Consider the following 12,077-nt stretch of genomic DNA (forward strand, 5'->3'; position numbering starts at 1 on the left):
CTTCCATCCTACTGTGATTCCCTCAGATCCCTCTGTGATTCCCTCAAATCTCACTGTGATTCCCTCAGATCCCTCTGTGATTCACTCAGATCCCATTGTGATTCCCTCAGATCTCACTGTGATTCCCTCAGATCTCACTGTGATTCCCTTCCATTCCACTGTGATTCCCTCAGATCCCTCTGTGATTCACTCGGATCCCACTGTGAAGCCCTCAGATCTCACTGTGATTCCCTCAGATCCCACTGTGATTCCCTTCCATCCTACTGTGATTCCCTCAGATCCCTCTGTGATTCCCTCAGATCTCACTGTGATTCCCTCTGATCTCACTTTGATTGCCTTCCATTCCACTGTGATTCACTCAGATCTCACTGTGATTCTCTCAGATCCCTCTGTGGTTCCCTCAGATCCCACTGTGATTCCCTCAGATCCCTCTGTGATTCCCTCAGATCTCACTGTGATTCCCTCAGATCCCACTGTGATGCCTCAGATCCCACTGTTATTCCCTCAGATCCCTCTGTGATTCCCTTCCATCCCACTGTGATTCCCTCAGATCTCACTGTGATTCACTTGGATCCCTCTGTGATTCCCTCAGATCTCACTGTGATTCCCTCAGATCCCTCTGTGATTCCCTCAAATCTCACTGTGATTCCCTCAGATCCCTCTGTGATTCACTCAGATCCCATTGTGATTCCCTCAGATCTCACTGTGATTCCCTTCCATTCCACTGTGATTCCCTCAGATCCCTCTGTGATACCATTCCATTCCACTGTGATTCACTCAGATCCCACTGTGATGCCCTCAGATCTCACTGTGATTCCCTCAGATCCCACTGTGATTCCCTCAGATCCCTCTGTGATTCACTCGGATCCCACTGTGAAGCCCTCAGATCTCACTGTGATTCCCTCAGATCCCACTGTGATTCCCTCAGATCTCACTGTGATTCCCTCTGATCTCACTTTGATTGCCTTCCATTCCACTGTGATTCACTCAGATCTCACTGTGATTCTCTCAGATCCCTCTGTGGTTCCCTCAGATCCCTCTGTGATTCCCTCAGATCTCACTGTGATTCCCTCAGATCCCACTGTGATGCCTCAGATCCCACTGTTATTCCCTCAGATCCCTCTGTGATTCCCTTCCATCCCACTGTGATTCCCTCAGATCTCACTGTGATTCACTTGGATCCCTCTGTGATTCCCTCAGATCTCACTGTGATTCCCTCAGATCCCTCTGTGATTCCCTCAGATCTCACTGTGATTCCCTCAGATCCCACTGTGATTCCCTCAGATCTCACTGTGAAGCCCTCAGATCCTACTGTGATGCCCTCAGATCCCTCTGTGGTTCCCTCAGATCTCACTGTGATTCACTTGGATCCCACTGTGATGCCCTCAGATCCCTCTGTGATTCCTTCAGATCTCATTGTGATTCCTTCAGATCTCACTGATAAACACGAAGCTTGTGATACACATAGAGCTCACTGATACACACAGAACCTGCTACAATACAGTGAAAACCACTATGACACATTTAAAACTCAGTGACATGCTCAGGACTCACTGTGAATTTACTGTTACACTCGGACATCACAAATATGCTGTATAGCCACAGGTCAATATAATGAGCACTCTTCACGCTGAGCAGAAAAATACTCGTGGTCTAAGTTTTCTTTTTCCATGACAGTTGACTTGGCCCGAAAGTTTAAGAGCTAGGAGCAAAAATAGGCCATTCAGCCCCTCAAGTCTCCTCCACAATTTATCACATTCATGGCTGGTCTCATCTCAGCCTCAACTTCACTTTCCCTTCAACTCATTACTAATTACAAATCTATCCATCTCCTCCCTACATTTATTCAGTATCCCAGTGTCTACAATACCCTGGGGTAATGAATTACAAAAACCCATGACCCTTTGAGGAGTAATTACTCCTTACATTTTTTTTTTAAAAATCTGCTACCCCTTATTCTAAAATGATGGCCTCTGGGTGTGACTTGCCTCACAAGGAGAAACACCCTCTCCACATCTGCTCTGTCAATACTCTTTAACATCTTTATATACCTCGATTAGAACTGCTCTTATTCTTCTTAATATTCTGGAGAGCATGGGCCTAATCTGCTCAATCTCCCTTCATCAGACAAACCTCTTAATGTTTAGAGTCGATGAATTTTCATCAGAAGAAAGTAATAAATCTAATTTGATTGTGAGCTTTTAAATCTCTGTCGTCTTCTGTTCCTGATGACATCAATGTAAAATGTTAACGGGCCTAATCTTGAATGAGTTAAAACCATGCCTTAAACACTTGTGTTTTTCTGCACAGATGCTGCCTGATGTACTGAGTGTGCTTTTAAAAATTATGTTTGATCCTATTTGTGAGATGTCACTGCCAAAGAGCACAAAGACACTTTGTTCATTCTTCCATTCGACTGTCACTTGGAGAGTTGTGTGGACTTGATGGGCTGAATGGCCTCCTTCCAAATTGTAGGGCTTCGATGATTCCAGTCAATGCACTAAGAAGAGACCCATTTGCCTGATGCACTCAGCCAGTTCTGCCACTGTGTTACTTATACAGGACCACCTCTTCACTCGAATCGCCCATGCTTTCTCCAAGTAACTCGATACCCTGACCCACCTGAGAAGGACATTGGCAATATTACTGGACCCGTAATCTTGCAACCCAAATTTTAAATCATGAATTCAAAACACACCTCAGGAATTTAATTAATTAAATCAATTTGAAATAAAACATTATCATTAACAATGGTCAATAAACCACGCGACTTCAAAAAATTTCCTTCGGGAAGGAGACCCTCAGCGTCTGTCCTAAATGTGACTCCAGACCCACAATGATGTGCCTGACTCTTAACCAACCTCCAAAATGTCCAACAGGGCCATTGTAACTGACTAGAGAGAGCAGCACTGTGAGTGTTCTTACACCAGGCAGACTGCAGTGGTGCAAGATGGCAAATCACGACAGGATTCTCAATGGCAACCAAGGATGGACAGTTCACAAATGCTGGCCCAGTCAGCGCTGCTCACATCCCAATGAGGATTTATTTTATAAAAAAATTTCAGTCTCTCTTCTTGAAGTGTCGCAATTGATTCTGGTCCCAGTGGCTTGGCAGAACAGAACTGGATTATTAATGACAACACTTTCTGCCTTGCACTCATTAGCAAAAACACAAGAAAGGTTAACTTACCTCCTGACTCCCCAAAATGCATCCAACATCTTCAAGGCACAAGTCAGGAGTGTGATGGAATATCCCCTACTTGCCTGGATGGGGGCAGCTCCAACAACACTCAAGAAGCTTGACACCATCTAAAGTAATGATGAAGGGCTTTTGCCCGAAACGTCGATTTTCCTGCTCCTCGGATGCTGCCTGACCTGCTGTGCTTTTCCAGCACCACTCTAATCTTGACTCTGATCTCCAGCATCTGCAGTACGCACTTTTGCCTACCATCTAAAGTAAAGCAACCTGCTTGATTGGCACCACATCCACAAGCATCCACTCCCTCCACCACCGACGCTCAGCAACAGCAGTGTGTACTATCCATAAAATGTACTGCAGCTGCTCAGTGAGGCTCCTCAAACAGTATCTTTCAAACCTGTGAAGGACAAGGGCAGCAAATACAGAGGGACACAACCACCTGTAAGTTCCTCTCCAAGTCACTCACCATCCCAACTTGGAAATATCTCACCGTTCCTTTATTGTCGCTGGGTCAAAATCCTGGAATTCCTTCCCTAACAGCACTGGACATATCTCTACACCAAATAGTCTACAACTGTTCAAGAAAACCACCACCTTCTCAAGGGGCATTTAGGGATGAACATAAAAGCTGCCCTAGCCATTGACACTTACATTTATAGAACATAGAACAGTACAGGCTCTTTGGCCCTCAATGTTGAGCCAACCTTTTATCCTACTCTAAGATCAAACTAACCTACTAACCCTTCATTTTAGTATCATCCATTTGCCTATCCAAGAGTCGCTTAAATGTCCCTAATGTATCCAAATCTACTACCACTGCTGGCAGTACATTCCTAGCACCCACCACTCTCTGAGTAAAGAACTTACCTCTGACATCTCCCCTAAACCTTCCTCCAATCACCTGAATATATTTTTATAATAAATTGCATAATATACCATGAATATATTTTTATAAGTGCCAGATTTTAATCACATGCATTCGCCATCCTACAAACATTTTGCGTAGAGAGGTTTTGTTTACCCTAAATTTGATTTCGATGGATTTCTCTCCAGTTCGAAGGCAGAATCTACCCGTTTTTGATTCCAGTTAACTCCTTGCATGCTCGCTGTTCCATTAACATAAGGGACCACAGAGGAGCAGAATTAGGCCATTCAGCCCATCAGATCTGCTCCACCATTCAATCATGGCTGATCTCAACCCCATTGAACAAAACAAGAACAAAGAATGGTAGAAAGGAACAGTACAGCATAGAAATAGACCCTTCAGCCCTCTAAGCTTTGGCCAACACATAGAGTCATAGAGATGTACAGCATGGAAGCAGACCCTTCGGTCCAACCCGTCCATGCCGACCAGATATCCTAACCCAATCTAGTCCCACCTGCCAGCATCTGGCCCATATCCCTCCAAACCCTTCCTATTCATATACCCATTCAGATGCCTTTTCAATGTTGTAATTGCTTCACCACGTTCTCTGGCAGCTCATTCCATACATGCTAATTTTCCCAGACGTACTCGATGTCCTGCGATACGTAAATTCAAACAACAAAGGCAATAACTATGCAGGTTCACTGCTGTGTCAGTTTAACAACGTGGGTTTCTCTCTCTTTCTCTCTCTCTCTCTCCCTCTCCCTCTCTCTCTCTCTCCTGCACTGACCTCACCATGTGCTTCCTTTGTCTGTTCCTCTCCTTTTTTCTTCATGATGCCTTTCAAAACTAAAAATCGTTTTTTCCTCCAAACAGTCTATATCCCTCCACTCCCTGCCTATTCATGTATCTGTCAAGATGCCTCTTAAATTTTGCGATTGTATCTGTCTCCACCACCCTCTCTGGCAGTGCGTTCCAAGCATTTACCACCCTCTGTGCAAAAAACTTGCTTCTCACAACCCCTTTAACCTTCCCCCTTTCACCTTAAACCTATGTTCCTTAGTAATTGGGAAAAAGACTCTGACTATCCATTCTATCCATGTCTGTCATCATGTTGTAAACGTCTTTCAGATTGCCCCTCATCCTTCCACGTTCAAATGAAAGCAAATCAAGTTTGTCCAGTCTCTCCTCATAGCTAATACCCTCCAATCTAGGCAACATCTTTGTAAACCTTTTCTGTACCCTCTTCAAAGCCGCCACCTCCTTCTGGTAGTGTGACAACCAGAACTGTACACAATGTTCCAAAGTGGTCGAACTGAAGTTCTATCCAGCTGCAGCACGTCTTGCCAATTTTTATACTCTGTGCCCCAATCTATGAAGGCAAGCATGCCATATGCCTTCGTGACCACCTTATCCACTTGTATCACCACTTTCAGGGAGCTATGGACCTTTACTCCTAGATCCCTCTGTATGTTGATGCCACTAAAGATTCTGCCATTTATTGTATATCTCACTCCTGCATTAGACCTTCCAAAAAGCATCACCTTAAATCCCTTTTGCTATTTCTCCTTCCAAATCTCCATCCTGTCTATAACCTGCGGTATCGTCTGGGAACCCTCCTCACTATCTGCAGCTCCCCCAGTCTTTGTGCCATCCACAAACTCACTAATCAAATGATCTACATTCTCCTCCAAATCCTTTTCCTATATCATAAACAACAGGGTTCCCAGCACTAATTTCTGTAGGACTCCATTAACCACAGATCTCCAGGCTGATAAATACCTTGCCATCACTACTCTGCCTTCTATGACTAACCCAGTTCTCATCCATTTTACTAGCTCACCACAGAGCCCATGTGACTTCACCAAGGCCTTGCTAAAGTTCGTGTAGACACAATCCACTGCCCTGCCCTCAATCAACCATCTTTGTCACTTCCTCAAAAAAGGAGGAGAAAGTGAGGTCTGCAGATGCTGGAGATCAGAGCTGAAAATGTGTTGCTGGAAAAGCGCAGCAGGTCGGGCAGCATCCAAGGAACAGGAGATTCGACGTTTCGGGCATAAGCCCTTCTTCAGGAAGCCATTCCTGAAGAAGGGCTTATGCCCGAAACGTCGAATCTCCTGTTCCTTGGATGCTGCCTGACCTGCTGCGCTTTCCTAGCAACACATTTTCAGCACTTCCTCAAAAAACTCAATCAAGTTTGTAAGACACAACCTCCCCTGCACTGTGCGGCCTGTCACTAATAAGTTCATATTTTTTCAAATGTGAGCAAATCCTGTCTCTAAAGATCTTCCCCAATAGCTTCTCTATCACTGGCATAAGACACACCTATAATTTCTCAGATTATCCCTGTTGCCTTTCTTAAACAAAGGAACAACGTTGGCTGTTTCCCAGTCCTCTCGGACCTCGCCTGTAACCAAAGAGAATACAAGATTTTGGACAAGGCCCCAGCGATTTCCTCCCTTGCCTCCCTCGGTATTCTGGGATAGATCCACTTAGGTCCTTTCTACCTTAATGCTTTGGACCAACACCACTTCCCTTTTCATACCAATATGCCCTAGAAGAAAGTTACCGTATCTCTTCTTAGACCTTCTCCTTTGTGAATGTTAATGCAAAGTACTGATTGAGGACCTCACCCAATTTCTCTGGCTCTGTAGATATATTCCCTCCCTTGCCCCTGAGTGGACCTTTCCTTTCACGAGCGACCCTCTTGCTCCTTATATATGATTTGGAGATGCTGGTGTTGGACTAGATTAGATTAGATTACTTACAGTGTGGAAACAGGCCCTTCGGCCCAACAAGTCCACACCGACCCACCGAAGCGGAACCCACCCATACCCCTACATTTACCCCTTACCTAACACTACGGGCATTTAGCATGGCTAATTCACCTGACCCGCACATCTTTGTGACTGTGGGAGGAAACCGGAGCACCCGGAGGAAACCCACGCAGAGTACGTGCAAACTTCACACAGTCAGTCGCCTGAGTCAGGAATTGAACCCGGGTCTCAGGCCAGTGTCCCAGAGGTGTTCTACACCCGCACCAACCAACCCAACCGCCCTGTGGCTGAACACTTTAATTCCCCCTCCCACTCCGCCAAGGACACACAGGTCCTTGGCCTCCTCCATCGCCAGACCATGGCAACACGACGCCTGGAGGAAGAGCGCCTCATCTTCCGCCTCGGAACCCTCCAACCACAAGGGATGAATGCAGATTTCTCCAGCTTCCTCATTTCCCCTCCCCCCACCTTGTCTCAGTCCCAACCCTCGGACTCAGTACCGCCTTCTTGACCTGCAATCTTCTTCCCCAACCTCTCCGCCCCCACCCCCTCTCCGGCCTATCATCCTCACCTTAACCTCCTTCCACCTATCACATTCCCAACGCCCCTCCCCCAAGTCCCTCCTCCTTACCTTTTATCTTAGCCTGCTGGACACACTTTCCTCATTCCTGAAGAAGGGCTTATGCCCAAAACGTCGATTCTCCTGCTCCTTGGATGCTGCCTGACCTGCTGCACTTTTCCAGCAACACATTTTTCAACACCAGGTTATAGCCCAACAGGTTTATTTGGAAGCACGATGGCTCAGTGGTTAGTACTGCTGCCTCCAAGCGCCTAAGACTTGGGTTCGATTCCCGCTTCGGGCAACTGTGGAGTTTGCACATTCTCCCTGGGTCTGCGTGGGTTTTCTCCGGGTGCTCCGGTTTCCTCCCGCAATCCTAAGATGAGCAGGTCAGGTGAATTGGCTATGCTAAATTGCCCATAGTGTTAGGCGCATGAGTACGGGATAAGTATAGGGTAGGGAAATGGATTTGGGTGGTTTATGCTTCGGAGGGTCAGTGTGGAGTTGTTGGGCTGAAGGGCCTGTTTCTATTCTGTAGGTAATCTAATCACTAGCTTTAAGAGCGCTGCTCCTTCATCAGGTGGTTGTGGAGTGTGTGTGTGTATCCTTATATATGCATAAAATGCCTTAATCCAGTTTGCCAAAGACATTTCATTGCCCCTGTTGGCTCTGCTAACTCCTTAAGTTCTTTCCTGCTTAGTTTAACTCTTGACCATTAACAACAGGTACAGGAATTGCATGCAACATATGCTGACGGAGAACTCATTATACTCCCATTCAAAACACACAGCAGGAAAGTGCGCCCTGGTTTTCCTATGCATCCCAGACACTGTAAACTCGGTCAAAACATTCCCCTGGTGCCTGTACATTGGAAACAGTGTTAGCACAGTCAAAAGATTCCCCCTGGTGACTGTGTGTGGGAGACACTGTAAACAGTCAAAAGATTCCTTCTAGTGTTTGCCTACTGGGGACACTATAGATACAGTCAAAAGATTCTCCCTGGAGTCTGTGTGCTGGAGACACTGTAAACACAAAGATTCCCTCTGGTGTCTGTGCTAGAGACACTTTAAAGACACGTGACTTGTTTCTGTCAGGTGCTTCGATACAATGGAGTCCTTTGATAGTTTGTGCTGTGGCTGACCTGACAAATCTTGTTTGATCAGGAAAGGGAAAACACATTCCACGGTGCAGCAGTATCGCTCAGCTGGGATGTACACGCTACAAAGGAGTGTCAAATTCAGCCAGAGTGGAACAAGTCAAGGAACACTGGAAGTCACAAGTAGATACTAACTGTGTATGTGTGTTGTGCGCAAGACTAAAACTGACTGACCTGGCCCATACCTCACCGTATGTGGGAGCTTGCTGTGTTCAATTGCCTGGTGAATTTCCTGCCTCAAGCATGTTTCAAAACACTGGCTTGGCAGAATATCGAGTAAGGCGCTATATGAATGCAAGGTTCTGCATTCAAGACAAGTTGACGATTCCTTCTCTGACAAATTGAGGGGACTCTTACAACTAGGGTGTTATCTCCTCTGGTCACTCGTACTGCTCAGCACACGCCACAGAGTAACACAAAACAACCTTAAAAATAAACCTTTGGTAGTATGCTACTTTTAAATATCATCACGGGTCTTTGGGATCACATAACCTAGTCCCGGGTATCTAGCCCTCTGTTCTGAGGGAGATTGCGGTTCCTGTTTGACGCATTCTTCAAAACCACCCCATCTGATAAACTCACCACATCAATCACAAGGATGCAGTAGCCCCCAGCTTCTTTGATTCATACAAACATATGAATTAGGAACAGGAGGCCACTCAGCCCCTCGAGCCTGCTCTGCTATACAATAAGATCATGGCTGATTACATACAATGACCATAAAGAGGTCAGAGGCTGGGAATTCTGTGTTGAGTAACTCCCCAGTACCTATCCATAATGCGTAAGGCACAAGTCAGGAGTGTGTTGAACTACTCTCCAATTGCCTCTAATGATAAAAGGAGTCCCCACCATCCAGGACAAAGTTCATTTGAGTGTCGCCACATTCAGTATTATTCCTCCACTAGAAATGCACTACAGCAAAACATTCCCCCTGGTGCCTGTACATTGGAAACAGTGTAAACACAGTCAGAGGATTCCCCCTGGTGACTGTGTGTGGGAGACACTGTAAACAGTCAAAAAATTCCTTCTGGTGTTTGCCTGCTGGGGACACTGTAGACACAGTCAAAAGATTCTCCCTGGAGTCTGCACTGCAGCAGCTACAGTCCATCTACAAGATGCAGTGCAGCAGCTCACCAGGGTTCCTTATTCAGTACCTTCCTAACCTATGACCAGCCGTCTAGAAGGACAGATATGTTGGAACGCCACCACTGCAAGTTCCCCTCCAAGCCACTCATCATCCTGACTTGGAAATATATCACCGTCCCTTTACTGTCAAGATCATGGAATTCCCTCCTGAGAGACCTTGTGGGTCTACCCACAGCAGGTGGGCTGCAGTCGTTCATCAAGGCAGCTCGTCGTTCCGTTCTCAAGGGGCAATGAGGGACAGGCAGCGAATGCCGACTCAGTCAGTGATTCCGCAAAAGAAGTAATAAATTCTGCAGTCGGGTGACGTTTGCTGGAATAAAGTTTCGACAAAAGTACACAAGGACGCTCATTAAAACGGTTTTCTTCATTATAATTTATTGAAGGTAAAAACGTTCTCTTAACCAATGGCTTCCACAATCCAAACAATAAACTTTTCACACCAGCAGCTCAGTAGCCAAATCCCTCAGGTATCACTGTTTACTGTTCACAAGTGCAGTTATAAAGCAGTTCCATTGAGGCATGAAGCATATACTGGGCATTTCTCCACCAGCCACAGGCGTTCAAATTGTTACAAATGCATGACTGTATAACCTCCCCTCCCTGCACATAACCACAAACACGCACACACCATACAAAGTCTCACACACTCTCTCTCGCTCTCTCATACACACACACACACACACACCTATTCACACAAAGACCCACAATTCTTCCCTGGTGCAAAAATAACACTATCTTTTCAAATTAAGAATTTAGATTCTCTACACTCTGGGCTGGATTAAGCAGCACGAGACCACCATTAAAGGAAAATTGGTACACCACTGAGCGGGGGACAGGGGTTAGGCAGAGGCAGTGAAGTTACTGGCAGAGCCACCTTCCCCTCCCGAGGAATATGGCTACCCACCTGCAGAACCAGTCATCCGCATAGTGCCATCATCATCCCACACCCCAGTAATTTAGGGACAGGGAGGGGCACAAATTCCAAAATTAAGATCTGGCTGGTGCAGGGCACGGACATTGGCATCAACCCCAACATCTCCCAGGATTGGCATCTATCCACGGTGGAGAGTGTGGCACTGGAAAAAGCACAGCGAGTCAGGCAGCATTCAAGGAGCAGGAGAATCGACATTTTGGGCATATCTCGCAGGGCTTATGGCCAAAATGTGGATCCTCCTGCTCCTCGGATACTGCCTGACTTGCTGCGTTTTTCCAGCACTGCACTCTCGACTCTGATCTCCAGCAACTGAGGTCTTCATTTTCTCCTGGTTGATCTATCCACGGTGACCTCACAGACCAGCAGTAATTACCGGGCTGACCTCTGGCACTGGGGTGCCCTCCAGGATTGACCTCAGGGTTCAGGGTGCAGGCTGACAAGGGTCCCAAATCAAGCCCCGATTTCCCCTCGATTCTGAGCCACCGTCAGGAATCAGCACCAGTTCACGCAGAGCCATTCGCCCCTTTGCAAGCACAAACTGAGCTGAAGGGTTGTGCACGATGAGGACAGTCAGTCAGCAAGGGGGAGGCTGACCCAGGAATCTTCCACAATTCCCTCAGATGTACCAGAGGGAATTGGTACATTTCAAACCAACAGCCAGATCCCCTGGTCATAGAATCCCCACAGTGTGGAAGCAGGCCATTTGGGCGTTGGCAGGTGGGACTAGATTGGGTTGGGATATCAGGTTGGCATGGACGAGTTGGACCGAAGGGTCTGTTTCTGTGCTGTACATCTCTGCGACTCTATGGCCCATTAAGTTCACACTGCCCCTCCCAGACCCATATCCCCTCTAGGTGCTCAACCCTGCATTTCCCACAGCTTACCCACCTAGCCTGCACATCCCTGGACACTATGGGCAACTTAGAGTGGCCAATTCACTGAACCTGCACACATCTTTGGACTGAGAGACGAAAGCGGAGCACCCAAAGGAAACCCACGCAGACACCGGGAGAATGTACAAACTCCACACAGACAGTCACCCGAGGGTGGAATCGAACCAGGGTCCCTGGCGCTGACAGGCAGCATTCTTAACCACTGAGACATGACTGTATCTCATACACAGACCTCTGACTCATAGCAAGCTCCTCCTGTGCTGAACCACAGGTAGAAGTTCCAACATTCCAAAAATGCTGTTTAATTAGAGCCGCAGAATCTCTCAGCTAGTGGGGAACCTGGGAAGCTTTTCGTTATTCCACATTGCCCATAGCTCCTGTTCTTTTCCCACAACCCTGCAACCATTTCCTTTCCCAGTCCTTATCTAATATCCTTATGAATGGTCTCATGAAAATTCTTCCCTGCGTCTTCCCAGATTGTAAGTTTAAAAAAAAACAAATTCTCATCTTGTTTCTGAGGGTGGAGTCTCATTGAAACATATAAAATC

The sequence above is a fragment of the Hemiscyllium ocellatum genome, chromosome 10 (genome assembly GCF_020745735.1).
Source record: "Hemiscyllium ocellatum isolate sHemOce1 chromosome 10, sHemOce1.pat.X.cur, whole genome shotgun sequence".
In the NCBI taxonomy this organism is placed as follows: Eukaryota; Metazoa; Chordata; class Chondrichthyes; order Orectolobiformes; family Hemiscylliidae; genus Hemiscyllium; species Hemiscyllium ocellatum.